Below are 15,343 nucleotides of genomic sequence, written 5' to 3' on the forward strand. Positions count from 1 at the left end.
TGTTTCTGATTAGTTTGTTCATTTATTATTTTCTTTAGATTCCACATATAAGTGAGATCATATAGTATTTGTCTTTCTCTGTCTGACTTATTTCACTTAGCATAATGTTCTCTAGGGCCATCCATATTGTTGCAAATGATAAGATTTCATTCTTCTTTGTATCCTTTATTTCTGACTGGTTCTTTTTCATGATTTCCATCTCCATTTTTATGCTTCCTAACTCTCTGTTGAAGTTCTCCCTGAGATCACCGAGCATTCTTAAAACCAGTGTTTAGAACTCTGCATCTGATATATTGCTTATCTCCATTTCACTTAAGTCCCTTTCTGGAGCTTTGTTCTGTTCTTTTATTTGGGACATGTTTCTTTGTCTCCCCATTTTGGCCGCCTCCCACCCCGTGTTTATTTCTATGTATTAGGTAGGGCTGCCATGTCTTCCAGTCTTAGTAGAGTGGCCTTATGTAGTAGGTGTGCTGTGGGGTTCAGTGTCACACTCTTTCTGGTCATCTGAGCCATGCACTCCAGGTGTGTTCCTGTGTGGGTTGTTTGTGCTCTTCTTTTGTAGTTGAGCCTTGGTTGATACTTGCACATCAATGGGAGGAAGTGGCACTTGGGCTCACTGTAAGGACTGGCCTTGACTACAATGGAACAGTTGTTGTGCAGGGGCTGATCCTACCGAGCAGGATCTGCCTCAGCAGGGTTCTGATGCCTGCCCACTCCACCCCTTGGGTGTGTCGTAGTTGGAGGCATCTAGGTAATGCTCCACCTGATTTTGAAGCTGGCCACTGGGAGTACCAGCCCTAGGACAACCTTGGAGGAGATCTGCTATGGGTCAAGTTCAGTAACAGCCTGTGCACCACCTAGGGCCACCCAGAGGGAGCCACAAAGAAATCTACAGATGTCTGCCACCCGTGCTGTGCTTGGAGGTGCTTTGAGAGGCCAAACTGCAAATCAAGACAGGCTGCCACTAGTGACACACTTAGGGCTGCTCAGCCAGAGGCACAGGACATGCTCAAGCCAGATGATGCTTCTCTGAGTTCCTCCAACCTTTGAGAGACCCTAGGAAAGTCTGCAGCTTGAACCAAGGCAGGTGATTTGCATGAAAAAGCTACTAGAAGCACCTGGGTATGCCCAAAAGTTGGGTAGGGCCAGGTCTCAAATCGCCAGGGCATGGCGAACAAATGGTGGAGACTTAGAAATGGCGGCCGCCTGTGTTCCCACACAGGGAAGAGGGAGGGCTCAGCAAAGAAACAATCTCCACCAGCTCCCCTGTCTAAGAGAAAGCCTCCTCTCCAACCCCTGTCCCAGCCAGACAACTCAGTTCCCCACCTGCTGCCTTTTCAGCTGCTGCCCCAGTGCTGGAGCATAGAGTGAGTGATTCTGTTGGTGGGTAAGTCCCAGGAGTGCCTGGGACTGTAACCACACTATCTCATTCAGTCACAATCTCCGCTGGTTTTCACAACCAGAAATTAGGGGGACTTCTCTCCCAGGCACTGGAACCCTGGGCTGGGATCTCTTTCTCTTCTAGGGGATGGGTGGACCCCCACAGCTGAAATTACCCGCCCAACCTTTCATGGTCACAAGTGGGAGTGGGACCAGACTGTCCTGAGTCTCTGCCCTTCCTACCAGTCTGGAGATGGCTTCTTCTGTGCATACTTAGAAAGGACTTCAGTTCAGCTTGATTTTAGGTGACTCTCAGTAATGGCTGTTTTATAGATTAGTTGTAATTTTGATGTGGTTGTGAGAGAATATAAGCACAGCATTTACCTACTGTGCCATCTTGGTCGTCTCTCTCATAAAACTTTTAAAACCTCTACTCCACCCTCTGGTCCAGGCCAACTGTACATGGAGCATCGTGGGCGGCGGGGCCTGCAGCGGAACTGGGTGGGGCATGCCCAGCCTGTGGGTCCCTGGGGCACAGAGAAACCAGGCCCCCTGCCCAGCTCCGGGCAGAGCAAGAGCTGTGCCCACTTCCCACCCCACCTTGCTCAGTCACCTTCCCCTGGCTGGCTGACGTGGCCTTGGAGGTCTACATCTCATCCGTTCCTAGGAAGAGAGTGACCTGGAGCAGGATACCTGGTGTTTAAGGTAGAAGTGTTAATGAATGGAAGAAAACATTTTGTTGAGAAAACATGCAGTGAATTTTATGCCTTGCACAACAAACTTAAGATATGTATTAAAACTCCAGAAATTCCATCGAAACGTGTGAGAACTGGGTCCCAAAATTCTTGGAACAATGACAATAGGTTTGGAAACGTATTTAAAGTCTGTCTTTTAGAAGATGAGGAACTTCCCAAACTGTTTCCTGATTTCCTGAATGTGTGACACTGGCCATCTCTACCAAGGAGAGTTGTGGGTCTTTTGATGAGACAGAATCTGAAGAGGCTGTCAGCAAACTGTCCCACCAGCCGGTGCTGCTACCTCCGGGATCCACATCTTGCCCGCAAACAGCGATTTTCCAAATGTGGTTACTGGAGTTCTGTGGGGCTTCTTACCCTCACCTCCAGCCCGCCTAGAAGTCCCACGTGGCCAGAAGAGGCTGAAGCAAGTTTGGAAGCTGCAGTCAAGAAAATTGTATCTACCAAATTAACCTAAATTCTGTGACATCACAGCTGGAGCTAGTGGTAAAATTCACAGTCGCAGTTTAATTCAGGGCAGGGAATTTCCATTCCAATGGTGCTTTTAAAATGCACCCCAGGGCGGTGCTGAGATTAAAGCCACGTGTTTATAAAGTAGAAGGTAGCTGCCAGTTTAGAAATCCATGAAAAGGAGGCTACAGATGTTCCCAGGAGCATGGAGTGTGACAAAACAAAGTGACTCACTGCTTCACTCCCACCATTGGCTAATTGAAAATCTAATTCTGAATCGTACTGAGACTGATCAACTTTGGTGGCTTTTTTGTTCAGATTTTGTGACACACTAATCTTTTCATTATGAGATTTTCTCAGCCAGTGATAGATCCATTCTGCAGTGCTGACATCAGGAGAGTGTCACAGAAACACACACTGCTAAATGTGAGGGAGGAGCTAAACTGGAAATTAAATTATGCTGACAATATTAGGGCACTTTTAAATCATGGCATTTTAATTTACATTACAGTGATGATGCATCCTGCCTAGGGGTTAGCTTCTAATGTCAGTGCATAAGATAAAATGGGGTGTTAAGATGATCCTTGAAAGCCCTTTGGAAAGGTGCCACGTTAGAAATCTGTCCATCTGCCACAGCCTGTTCTTCTTCCAGTGTTGGAAGAAATGACTGTTGTTTCGGTTGAAGAGCAACAGAAGGTATTGGTGCTTCTCTAGAGGCTATTTGGTATAAAAAACACAGATCTTTAGACACTAGAATAACACTTGCCCCTGCAAGATGCTTGCCCTCTCAGAGACAGACTATGAACTGACAGTGACTGAGGGAACCCCACATTGACGACACTCAACCTGGTTTACTCATGGGCATCCAGTCATTGAAGAGGTGGTATTGCCCTAGGATATACTGTTATTTTCCTTATCATTTCCTTTCCACTGACCTCACATATTCAATTAATCTAATTAAACGTGTTTATGACATGACTCCACTGGACATCTTACAGACATCCATATTTTAAGTAGTAAGGATACAAGCATTTATGCAACCTGTATATGTGGGCTGTATTGGGATATTTCATTGAAAACTAATGAATAACTAGCCTATTTATGGTTATTAGTTTCAGTAGGTATCTGTGTGGAAGAAGAATACTTATATTTAAAACTACTGAATCATGTTGTTTGGTTAGAATATAAATGTACAAATTTAAAAGCCTGCTGTAAACTTTCAGAGAGATATACGCGAAGATATGTTACTATACGTTGGAAATAAGCAAGAACTAAATAATCAAATATCATCAACCAAAAATAATTGAACAGTCAAGTATTGAAGATATTTAAAAAATTTTTTTTGTTATAAGCTATTTTGAGTTAAATAAAAGCAAAGAACAAGAAAAAAACTTAACACCTGTGAAGCGCAATAAAGCGAAGCACATCAAAGTGAGATACACCTGTATGGAACATAATGATCATATCCAGTGGGTGGGTGGGCTGATGATAATCCTTCTATTTTAGCCACAGTCATTGAAAACTCTTATTAAAATGCCTGTTAATAGAACAGCCACAGCAACAACTAAAGCTATTCCATAATAGAAAATCAACTGTCTCACTGTCAAAATATCCCTAACCGTGAATATTGTATGCTGGTTGTTTTCTTCCATTACCATCAGTTGGATAGCCTGATTCTCTGGTCTGATGACATCCGGTAAAACTCCATTCATGTCTTCTTTTTCCAGGCCAGAGCCATCTGTTGGCAGAGAACAGTGTAGTACTAAGTTATGTGCCTGACTAAGTACACGATGTGACACAAAATACACTGTAAACAATGACCACCAATCGTTGGTCGGTATATGTGAAATCACATTGAAAACATTTCATAGAAGAACACAGAGTTGATCTCCCAATTATCAGGGCAGATACAAGTTTTATTGAGCAAAAGAGCAGGATCTCATGAACCAAACAAGTGTGGCTTCACGTTTCATCTTGTAAAACAGAAACAGAGTACACCAGAGGAGGTCTTCTGCTACCTGTGGAGGTAAGTGGGGTCTCCTGAATCCCTTTCATCCTAGCACGAAACTGTGCCTAAAAACAGGTGTCACAGAAGTAAATGAAATGTATGCCAAGTTAGACTAGTAGTCTTTTGTTAAAACTTCATTTCAGCTACTGCTGAAACTACTGCTAAAGGATTGCAACATCTAGGACAGTGGTTTTTGGTCCTGAAAATGACAATACCGATAAAACTTATCACTAGACAACTACTATTCTTCTCCCTGACACTCAGCTCACAATGGTAATATAAAATGCTACTGGTTGCTATAGCTGCAAATCTAACATGTTTTCTGCACTTGTGCTCTTTAGTGTTACTGAACAACAATAAAAGGAATAAAGTCTAAAGATAAATGGCACTGTGGTCTCATGGGTAGTTCATGGTCCAACTTCATGTCCTGTACACTTTATTCCCTCCAATAATCAAACTGAAGATAGGAAAGACATAATACATCACAATTTAAAAAACCAAAAGGGATATGAAACTTAGAGGGTGGTCAAAACTTAGACTGTGACAGTCTGTGCACCCAAAGCCATCCTTCATGTCTCCTTGTCACTAACACCTCCCCAAAGCCAACCTCCCGTACATCTCATCTGAGGCCTCGACACCATGAACAGGGTCCACAGTCACTACAGAGATGCCCATATGGTCACGACCCATCCTGTCCTCATCAGTGTGGTCTGTCCCATGTACTTCCCACTAGTCACAGGGACTTAGTATATTGTGTTTGAGGACACCACGGACAAAAAGATTTTTAACAGAGGCCTAAAAATAGACAGCAAGTCAGTAGAAGTAGGAAACAAATTCCTAGTTTTCTAAGAGTATTACACCAAAATATTTTCCACGATAATTTTTTTTTGGTTGATCCCCAGTTGGTAGATATTACATGAGGTCATATTAAGAGGAAAATGCTGAAACTTGACATTCTTCTGCTCCCAACCCCACAGTAGATGCATTTCATGATTCAAAGTGACTCATGCTGCTGGTGGCATTCTTACTATTTTGACCCTAAAAGATTCCTTACCATCCCCTGGGATCAAGTAGAGCCACATTTCTAAATGGACAACCTGTCTGTTACCTGCTCTGCGACTCTCTTCCAGTTTATCCTCCAGATGTTCACCAGATAGAAAACACCTTGAAAGAATACACAAATCGTCAATCCAGGTCAGACACCTATGGATGTAAATGAATATCATGGTTTAGATTTTCTTCAGTTCTGTACCCTTCATCAATAAAATTCTTCCCCAACTAGTGTATCTGCAGAATAAATTTCAGCTGAAGTAACTTCCCTAAAATTTTAGGTATTTATGGACAAGGAGTAGACTTAAGCTTACCATGGACCTATCAATGGTAATCAATTGATCAATCAATAATACAATTAGGGCCGGCCCGGTGGCTCAGGCGGTTAGAGCTCCATGCTCCTAACTCCGAAGGCTGCCGTTGGAGTCCCACATGGGCCAGTGGGCTCTCAACCACAAGGTTGCCAGTTCGATTCCTTGAGTCCCGCAAGGGATGGTGGGCAGCGCCCCCTGCAACTAAGATTGAATACGGCATCTTGAGCTGAGCTGCCTCCTGAATGGCTCAGTTGGTTAGAGCGCGTCCTCTCAACCACAAGGTTGCCGGTTCGACTCCCACAAGGGATGGTGGGCTGTGCCCCCTGCAACTAGAAAATGGCAACTGGAGCAGAGCTGCGCCCTCCACAACTAAGACTGAAAGGGCAACAACTTGACTTGGAAAAAAGGCCTGGAAGTACACACTGTTCCCCAATAAAGTCCTGTTCTCCTTCTCCAATAAAATCTTAAAAAAAAAAAAGTTGAGACAGTTAAAAAATAATAATAATAATACGATTAAACACCCTCCCCCGCAAACTGTTTGCTCCTTTCTATGTTGATTTAACAAATATTTACCGGCTTTGTGCCAAGTATTGTTTTAAGTGCTGGAAACACAGAACTGAACAAAGTTCAGTGGCCTCATGGAGCTTCTATTCTGTGGGAAACAAACAATAAGCAAGGAAACTGGTTAATTTTAAGGGTTGTAAGTCCCGTGAAAGACCTGGGATAGAGCCTGTAACAATGACCTGCACTGAGTTAGGAAGATGGTCAGGTGTCTCTCTGAGTGGGAAAGAGGAATGGTGAGGAGTCGGCTGTGACAGGTCCGGGAAAGGCCCTACAAGCAGAGAGAAGAGCAAGCCCAGGCCCAGAGGAACTGGTTTGCATGTCACAGGAGCAGAAAGGCCAGTTAGGAGGGGCAGGCGAGCAGTGGAATGCAGGAGGATTTCAGGGAAGCAGGACACACAGGGCGGGCATCAAGTCCTGAGGATCCAGCTAATGGGAAGCTACTGAAGGGTTTTAGACTGATGTGTGCATTTACATTTAGGAGACCAGGTGTTTTCAGAAGCCCACTTTGAAAACCATCTCTCCAATTGCTGTGTGGAAAAGGTTATTGAGACTACAAAGGGCCCCATCACAAAATGTAAAAATGCCTAACTACTTATGACAAGAAACCATTTAAACCACTAACATATCAATTATATATCAAAGCATATATAAAATATATACTTTTATTTCTTACTTATATAAACCCATATATCAAACATTTCATTGCCCAGCAAGCCATTTTGGCTCGAGATGGAATTTGGTGTGCACTAACTCATTCATTCCATGCCTGGCAAAGAAATACTGAGGCTGGGCCTCCCATAGATTTCTCACAATTACGCAAAACTGGAATAACCTCTCCAGTTGAGAATTAGATGGACTGACAGTTTACACCCTTTGATTGAGTGAATCCATTCCTCGGAATCCATCCTAAGGAAAGATTCAGGAATGTCATTAATATTTCATATAACTAGGATGCTCATCACAATGTTATTTATAAAGAGGAACAATTTAAATGTCCACTATTAGGAAAGTATTAAATAAATGATATAAGGAAATATTACATAGTTACTAAATCCCATCTCTTCACCATGGGATAAGGGGAAATTGCATATTCACTATAATTCCACATTTGTGAATAACAGAAAAATTACTGGCATAAAAATAATTTTAAAACACTGGAATAAAATACGTTAATGCTTGAGCTTTTGTATCTGAGAAGTGACATTATATGTAAATTTAATTTCTGCTTGATATTTTTATGTATTTTCAAAAAATTTCCATGTTAATGTATAACTTTAAAATTTTAAAGTGTATTTAACAAATCTGAGCACCTACCATGTACCATAGCAAGAAGAACTTTTGTGGACAAAGTGGGAAATCTGAAGTATCGTTATTCTTAAGGTGCTTATACGGGAGAGGTTTTACATTTTTGTGTTTTTTTTTAAATAAAGTTAAATTGTGAAACCTCAGAAGTTCATTAGGGCAGGGGATCTTGCTATTTGGCTAAATGTATTTCTCTGGTGTCTAGAACAATGCTTGGTAGAGATGACACAGTAATAAATACGTGGCAGTTCTATGTACCAAAAAGAGAATGACAAAGTCCAGTTTGACATTAATCAAATACCCCACTGGCTCCCAGCCTGTAATGGTCATTAAAAAGAGAGATGACAATGAGGACAGTTACTTATTAAGCCATCAAATGACATTTCAAAACAGTCAAGATAAGAAACTAAGCAACTTGTTTGTGTGGGTGCAAGAATGTTCTTGTAACAGCTGCAACGTTAAAATTTCACAGAGAAATGGGGACAGATTCAAAATTTTTTAAATAGCAAAAATGTACTTGTAGGATACAGAACAAAAGGTGCTATTTTAATACATTCTACAGTGTTTTGTCTGCGAATTAGGCTATTATTTTCTCCAATTAAACTCCCCTGTGACTCAGCAAATGGGAAGTCACTATACTTGGAACTCCAGGTTTCCTCCAACAGACATTTGTTTATTAACAGCCCCTTCCAACACCCTCCTTTTCTCTAGAAAGTAAGGTTCCTCCCTTTTGATCTCCGAACTTGCCTATAGTTTTGCCATAGGCTGCATGTCCCAAATTGCAATTCTTCTGTCAATCCCAAGTAAATCCATTTTTCTAGTAAAACAACTGGTTGTTTTATTTTTAAGGGTGACATTACTGAAAGAAGTCTATAGAAAATACAGATGTCAATATATATGCAGAACACATACAGTATATAACAACTTACCCCCAAAGCACATAATAGATTATTTTGGACAAATATATACATTTAGAATCTTGATAAATACATTATTTTCTAAAAATATATAATTTGCCAAAGTTTACCCAACAAAAGATAGAAAAGCTAAACACTGATTTTCAGAGAAGAAACTGTGAAAACTGTAAGGATAAATTTCTCCAAAACACCAGGTCATGACAGCTTCATAGAAGAACTACACCAAATCTTTATAAATCATTCCTATACTATGTACATTTTAATTATTTTTATCAAGTGAGTGTAACATTAATATCATTAATATCAAACCCTAAGAAGATTACACAAAAATAAAACTACAGACCAATCTTACTTATAAATATCTTTGCAAAATTCTTGAATAACATATTAAGAAAATCCAGCAGTTCAATAAAAGAATAGTACATAATAATCAGGATTGGTCAACATGAGGAAACCAATTAATATCATCTATCATCATAATTGATATAAGGAGAAAAATTATCAGATCATCCCTCCAGGCAATAAAAAGTCATTTGACAAAAGGCTCAACCATTCTTGTTAGAAACATTCAATAAAATAGAGTTCATGAATACTTCCTGAACATGATTTAACAAACATACATACACAAACTTATTTATGTGTAAGCCCCAAACCCAGCATAATATTTGGTAGAGATAATCTTGGAAGCATTACGTCTAAAGTCCTGAACAAGACACAAGACAAGCACACTAATACCAATACCACAATACCAATTCCACTAATACCACATCAGTTCATTATACCATGAGAGGCATTAGGCAGGAAAAAGAAATCTGTGGTATAAAATCTGTAAAGGAGAATATAAAATTAAGATTATTTTTAGATGATTATCGACTCAACTGAAATGAAAATCAACTGAAAACTAATGCAAACAATAAGATGAAGTCAGAATTGTAACAAGATACAAAATTCACATATAGTAATTAACAGCCCTCCTACATACAACCACAGCCACTTAGATTATATAATAAAAAGAAAGACCTCATTTACATTGGCAACAAAAGGATCAAATGTCTGGGAATAAACTTAATAAGAAATGTATAAAAGCTTTACAAGGAAAATGATAAATGCATGCCTGAGCAGAAGCTAGCATTTCCAAAATGTTCATCAGATAATTTAATATAAAAGCTGAGAAGCACCCATTTTATGAAAACACAGATGGCCCCCAGGTCTTGGACCAAGATAATAACAAAGAAAATTTTACTCTTCCCTTCCAATTTGAATGCCTTTTATTTCTTTTTCTTGCTTAATTGCTCTGTCTTCAACTTCCAATACTGTATTGAACAGAAGTAACAAAAGTAGACATACTTGCCTTGTACTTCATCTTAAAGGAAACTCTTTTTCACCATTGAGTATGACGTTAGCTATCAGTTTTTTATATATGGACTTTATCATGTTAAAGCATCTTTCATCTTTTTTGAATCACTTTTATATCTTTTCCCCTCCCATTTCATTTTTTAAATTGTGGTAAAATGTACATAAATTTACTACTTAAAGTGCACAATTCAGTGGCATTAAGTGCATTCACCAGCATCTATCACTAGAACTTTTTCATAATTCCAAATGGAAATTGTGTACACATTAAACAGTAACTTTCCATTTACCACCATCCTCCTTCAGTACTTGGTAGCCACCATTCTATTTCTGTTTTTATGAATTTGACCACTCTAGGTGTTAGGGAACTCAAGGAGTTCACTGTTTGGGGTACTTTATTCAAGAACAAGACATGGTTGTCCTTAGGTCGTTTTATTTACTTGCAGCAAGCAAAGGAGACGGGATTCACATCCAAAGCTCTGTCTCCCCAAAAGGGAGACTTAGCCATTGCTTATATACACATTTGGTAATTACAGGTTGGTATCTCCCTTGCAGTTGGCTACATGTATCCTCTTGAGTTCCTGTCAAGCTCATTCTGTTTACAGCTGCATCTGCAAAATGTTACGTTTTAACATTTAGCAAGAATAGTATTTAGTAAGAACCGCCCAGAACTTGTTCTAACATAGGTACCTCATGTAAGTGGAATCATGCAGTATTTGTCTCCATTCATTTTATGTGATTTTGTCAAACTCCTTTTTATATCTCTTTTTTACTCTACCTTTTGTTATTTCTATTAGGTTGGTGCAAAAGTAACTGCAGTTTTTGCAATTGTTTTAAACCTTTTAAACAGCAATTACTTTTGCACCAACCTAATAATTCTTTCATCTCTGTTAAAGTATTCTTTTTCTCTTCCATTTCTTTCCTGAGTTTTAATTATTCGTTTGTCCTCTATTATCTAATCATTTATTCTTTAATCTCTTACAGCATTTCTTTGGGCTTTTTCTCTTTTTTTCCCCAAAGATTATGTTTCAATATCTATAGATTGTGAGAATTATACATCTGGGTGCTTTTTTATCTCCTCTTCCTTAATGGTACATGTAGCTATGCGTGTGGTATCTATGCATGGGTCCTATGTTTGTTCTATTCTGACTATTACTGATCTGTGGACACAAACAGTTGTATTAGGCAGGTATTTGCCGAAGAAGGATGTGGTAAGAGGACAGGTGTCCAGTGCAGTCCGAGGCTTTAATTCAGATTTCTTGTCTTAAACACCTTTCACAAAATGTTATTCCCTGAAATGAAAATATATGTAAATAGCCAATAAACATAGGAAAAGGTGACCACCGTCATTAGTCATCAGAGAATTGCAAATTAAAATCACAATGAGAAAACATTAGACATCCACCAGAATGGTTAAGTTTTAAAAACTGACGTTATCAAGCATTGGAGAGGCTGAGGGCTTTTAGGGTGTCATATATTATTAGTGGATAATATAAATTGATTCAAGTATGTTGGAAAATTATTTGCCTACTAAACATGTTAAACATTTATTTACTTTCATCCAGAAATTCTGGAGTAGTGATTGGGTAGGAATATAAGAGGGATGCTGGTAATGTTCTGGATGACATACATAGATGGGTTAACTTTGTAATAATGTATTGTTATATTTATAATTTATGCGCTGTTTTGTATTAGTTTCATATCCAGTAAAAACGTAATATTACCAAAAATAAAAATGGTAGCCTATCTGTAAGGTTTGGACATTTGATTTCCACAGTTGTCAGCAGGGAGGGCTTTCTTAAAGGCAAGGGTGAAACAGACACGCTTATTTCTCACCACCTCAGGGGGACTAAAGTGAGTGTATTCCTGGGACTTCTATCTTCCTTCTGGCCTTAATTTAGTTTCCTAGAAAGTTGAATGACTTGCTTATAACTCATGCTCCCGTGCAAGGAGTATAGTGACTGCTTACATGTTTTCACAGTTTTACGATCTTTTAATTTCTTTTACCCCATAGTGGAATTAATCTGAGGACCTGGACAACAGAATTAAGGGAAATGTGGCAAGTCTCTATAATAATCAAGTCTCTTGGTACCAAGTGGCGAAAATTCAATTCAAGCCTTGAGTCCCTAATATTTGGAAATTTATTGGCTTATGGAACTGTGAAGGTGTACTTCACAGATGTACTTTTAGCTTCAAGCCTTAACTGGATACAAATAACCTTATGAAGACACCGCCTCTGATCTCTGCTGTATTCTCAGTAAGTCATTTCTCGCTGAGTGCCAACAAATTAGCTTCAGGGGGCTTCAGGATTACACCATCCACATAGCCAGTGGGCCCATGGAGAAAAGCATGTCTCTTTCATGATAGTTCTACCAAAAATTCTAGGGAGGGCTGAATAGGCAGGTTTGCCTCGCCCACACATTCCTGAATCAATTACTTTAGTTGGAAGATTTGACACTCTTGACTACAGGCGTAGGTCATACAGAAACCTTGAGGTTGTAATGGGGAGGGGTCATGGAGTGGATCATCCACAATAAAGAAACTTCCTTTACCAACAAAAAAAAAGAGGGGATTAGGAAAAATATTGTGGGCAGGCATACAAAAATTACTGCAGTCTACCACATTTCCTGAAAGAAATAGCTTGTGAGCACTCACCCGAGAGTACTATATGCTGTATTGGTGATATCCGTGGCCCACAGCTACTTGTCAATGAGTGTATCATTCAAAAGCTGGGAGAATGTAGTCCCCTTTAATCATGGCATCTCCAAATGTTTTTGGGTTTTGCTTGTTTGTGTTGTTTTTTTCCCCAAAAGAATGCAAGGGAGAAGTAGAGGCAAAGAAGAGTTTGATGGTCACGCCAACTTCTGTTTTTCACCAAGAATCTCTTTAAATAAGCCTCAAATTTTACATGCTATTGAGAAAGCCACAAAAGAGGACAGCGCCAAGACACTGAGACTAAGGTATTTGAAAGTTTACCATTCATTCTTCCAACAAATACTTACTGAGTACTTACTATTGGCCAGGTTCTATAATAAGCACTGTTTTTACAGTGAACATGAAAAAGTCCCTGACTTTTAAGACATTCCAATGGGGAAGACAGACATAAACAAATAAACTAAAACAGGGTAAGGAACAGAGTAGCAGAGCCTGCTACATACTTTAGACATGGTGGTCAGTGAAGGCTTCCTTAAGGAGGTAACATTTAAGCAGAAATGAAACTATGTGAGAATGTTAGAACTTTGGCAAAGAAAACAGCAGAGTGCAAAAGGCCTGAAGTGGAATGTAGTTAGTGTTCAGTGAACAGCAAAGAAACCAATTCAACTAAGTGAGAGAATAATACAAAATAAGGATGAAGAAGAAGCTGGAGGCCAGAACATACAGGGCTTGGAGAATATGGTGTGGGTTTGGGATTTTATTCTAATTGTCAGAGTATGCCATTGGAAAGTTTTGAGCAGGGAAGTAACATGCTCGAGGTATCTTCTGCAAGAATTACTGACAGCCAGGTTCAGAAAAGGCTGTATAGCGAGTTGTACTAGTCAGGATCCAGCCATGAAAAGAGAAACCACTCTAGTTATTTCAGGTAGAAGGAATTTTAAGAGTAATAGATGTGAAGGGGAAGAATGGGGTGATATGGAATATTCAAAGCTACTAAAAATACCCCTGGCTGGAACCCACAGGAGCTACACCTGCTCCGGTGCAATTTGGAGATGATGTCACTGTCATTAGCTGTTTACTAGAGGTGCCACCTCGACCAAGGAAGGAACTGCTAGAGTTAGGAATTATCCTACCTCCACTTTCATTATAGAAATGGCCAGCAATTGCCACACTGTTGAATCCAGAGGCAAAGGTTACTTTCCGGCCTTCAGATTTCTTGCTCATGCCTCCTACTGGCAGAACTTTATTGGAAGCCAGGTGGCATGAGAACTTTGGACAAGTTGTTTATACACTCTGGGCCTCTGTAGTACAGAGTATAAAATAGCAAATGTAGAACTGATAACCTCCAGGATCAGGAGTAGAAGCAGGGAAACCAGTAGGATGCTAGTGCTTTATGTAGTGTAGGTGAAAATGACTATGGCTTGGGCCAGGGTAGAAGTGGTTGGATTTAATCTATTATTATTATTATTATTATTATTATTATTATTATTTTGAAGATAGGGCCAAAGAGAAGAGTTAAGGATGACTCCAAGGACTTTTGGCCTGAATAAACACAATAAAGGATGGTACCATTTATTGAGATTGGGAACACGGGCGGAGGTGTACATTGTATTTGTTTGGTGGATGAGAATACATCAAAAGTTCTATCTAACGTTAAATTTAAGATGGTGAATAAGATGTAGTTGAACATACAACCCTTGGAATTCAGAGGAAAGGATGGGACTAGAGGTTGAATTTAAAACCATGGGATTAGATGAGGGAGTGACTATGACAAGAAAAGAGGTCCAAGGACTGACCCCTATGGCACCTGCACACTAAGAGGTCTGGAAGGGGAGGACGGTTCAGCAAAGGAAAACCCAGAGGACTCGGGGAGGTATAAAGAAAATCAGAAGTGTGCAGGGTGATAAAAAACAAGTGAAGGAATTATCTCCAGCACACAGCAATCAATGATTGTGGTGCCAACTGTTGCTAAGCAGAGTAAAATGAGAGAACTGAGAATTACCTCCGAGAATTTGGCAACTAGGAAAGAGAGAGAGAAATCTGAGTGGAGCGAGTTCCCTCTTCGGAGGACTTCTACTCTAAAGGGGAGCAGAAAATGGGACGGTAGCTAGCGGGTGACATGCAGCCCCAGGAGAACGTTTTGTAGAGCTGGGCAGTGCTGACGTTCGCACATTGCGGGAAAGGATGGCCACACTAGCACAGCAGGAATGAAGCCCTGGCTCCCTGCTCTCTGGGGACTAACCTTAGAGGGGATTCTTGAAATCCGTTCTGGCTGCTTAAAGCCAAGGCAGCTAACAGTGAGAGAAGGTGTTGGAGCTGCAGTGGCTGGAGACAAGGAGGAGGGCGGTGGGCACATCATCTTCGCCTCGCGGGCTTCGGGGTCCGGGGCGCTGATGAGGCGCTGGGTGACGGCAACCACTCTCCACAGACGCAGAGGCCCAGCCAACGACGCCCGGGGAGTTTGGAGACGCTAGGCCTCCTGCCTGTGTCCACTGGGTCACATGACAGCCACGAAATGGAGGAGGCAGGAAGAACCCCTCTCGAGAGCTCGTTTGCGTGGGCCGCTTCGCGTCCCGGTGGCGGGGCGCTAACTGC

At 40.5% G+C, this 15,343-nt stretch overlaps 1 long non-coding RNA gene and 1 pseudogene across 3 annotated transcripts; one reads left to right on the forward strand and one right to left on the reverse strand.

Moving 5' to 3' along the window:
* Positions 1 to 1,842: 1,842 nt before the first annotated feature.
* Positions 1,843 to 2,513, forward strand: LOC141568961 (sorting nexin-24 pseudogene; annotated as a pseudogene).
* Positions 2,514 to 3,903: 1,390 nt separating this feature from the next.
* LOC141568924 (uncharacterized) lies at positions 3,904 to 15,130 on the reverse strand. 3 transcript variants are annotated; one of them, XR_016022837.1, is made up of 4 exons: positions 14,991 to 15,127; positions 5,958 to 11,385; positions 5,702 to 5,796; positions 3,904 to 4,323 (listed from the first exon to the last, which is right to left on the reverse strand). It is a non-coding gene; the product is annotated as an uncharacterized LOC141568924 (long non-coding RNA). The 3 variants fall into 3 exon arrangements; XR_016022836.1 differs by having other exon boundaries at positions 5,702 to 6,609; positions 14,991 to 15,130; XR_016022835.1 differs by having other exon boundaries at positions 5,702 to 11,385.
* Between the last annotated feature and the right edge of the window lie 213 nt (positions 15,131 to 15,343).

Source organism: Rhinolophus sinicus, chromosome 12 (genome assembly GCF_057876585.1).
Source record: "Rhinolophus sinicus isolate RSI-liver-muscle chromosome 12, RSI-T2T, whole genome shotgun sequence".
Classification (NCBI taxonomy): Eukaryota; Metazoa; Chordata; class Mammalia; order Chiroptera; family Rhinolophidae; genus Rhinolophus; species Rhinolophus sinicus.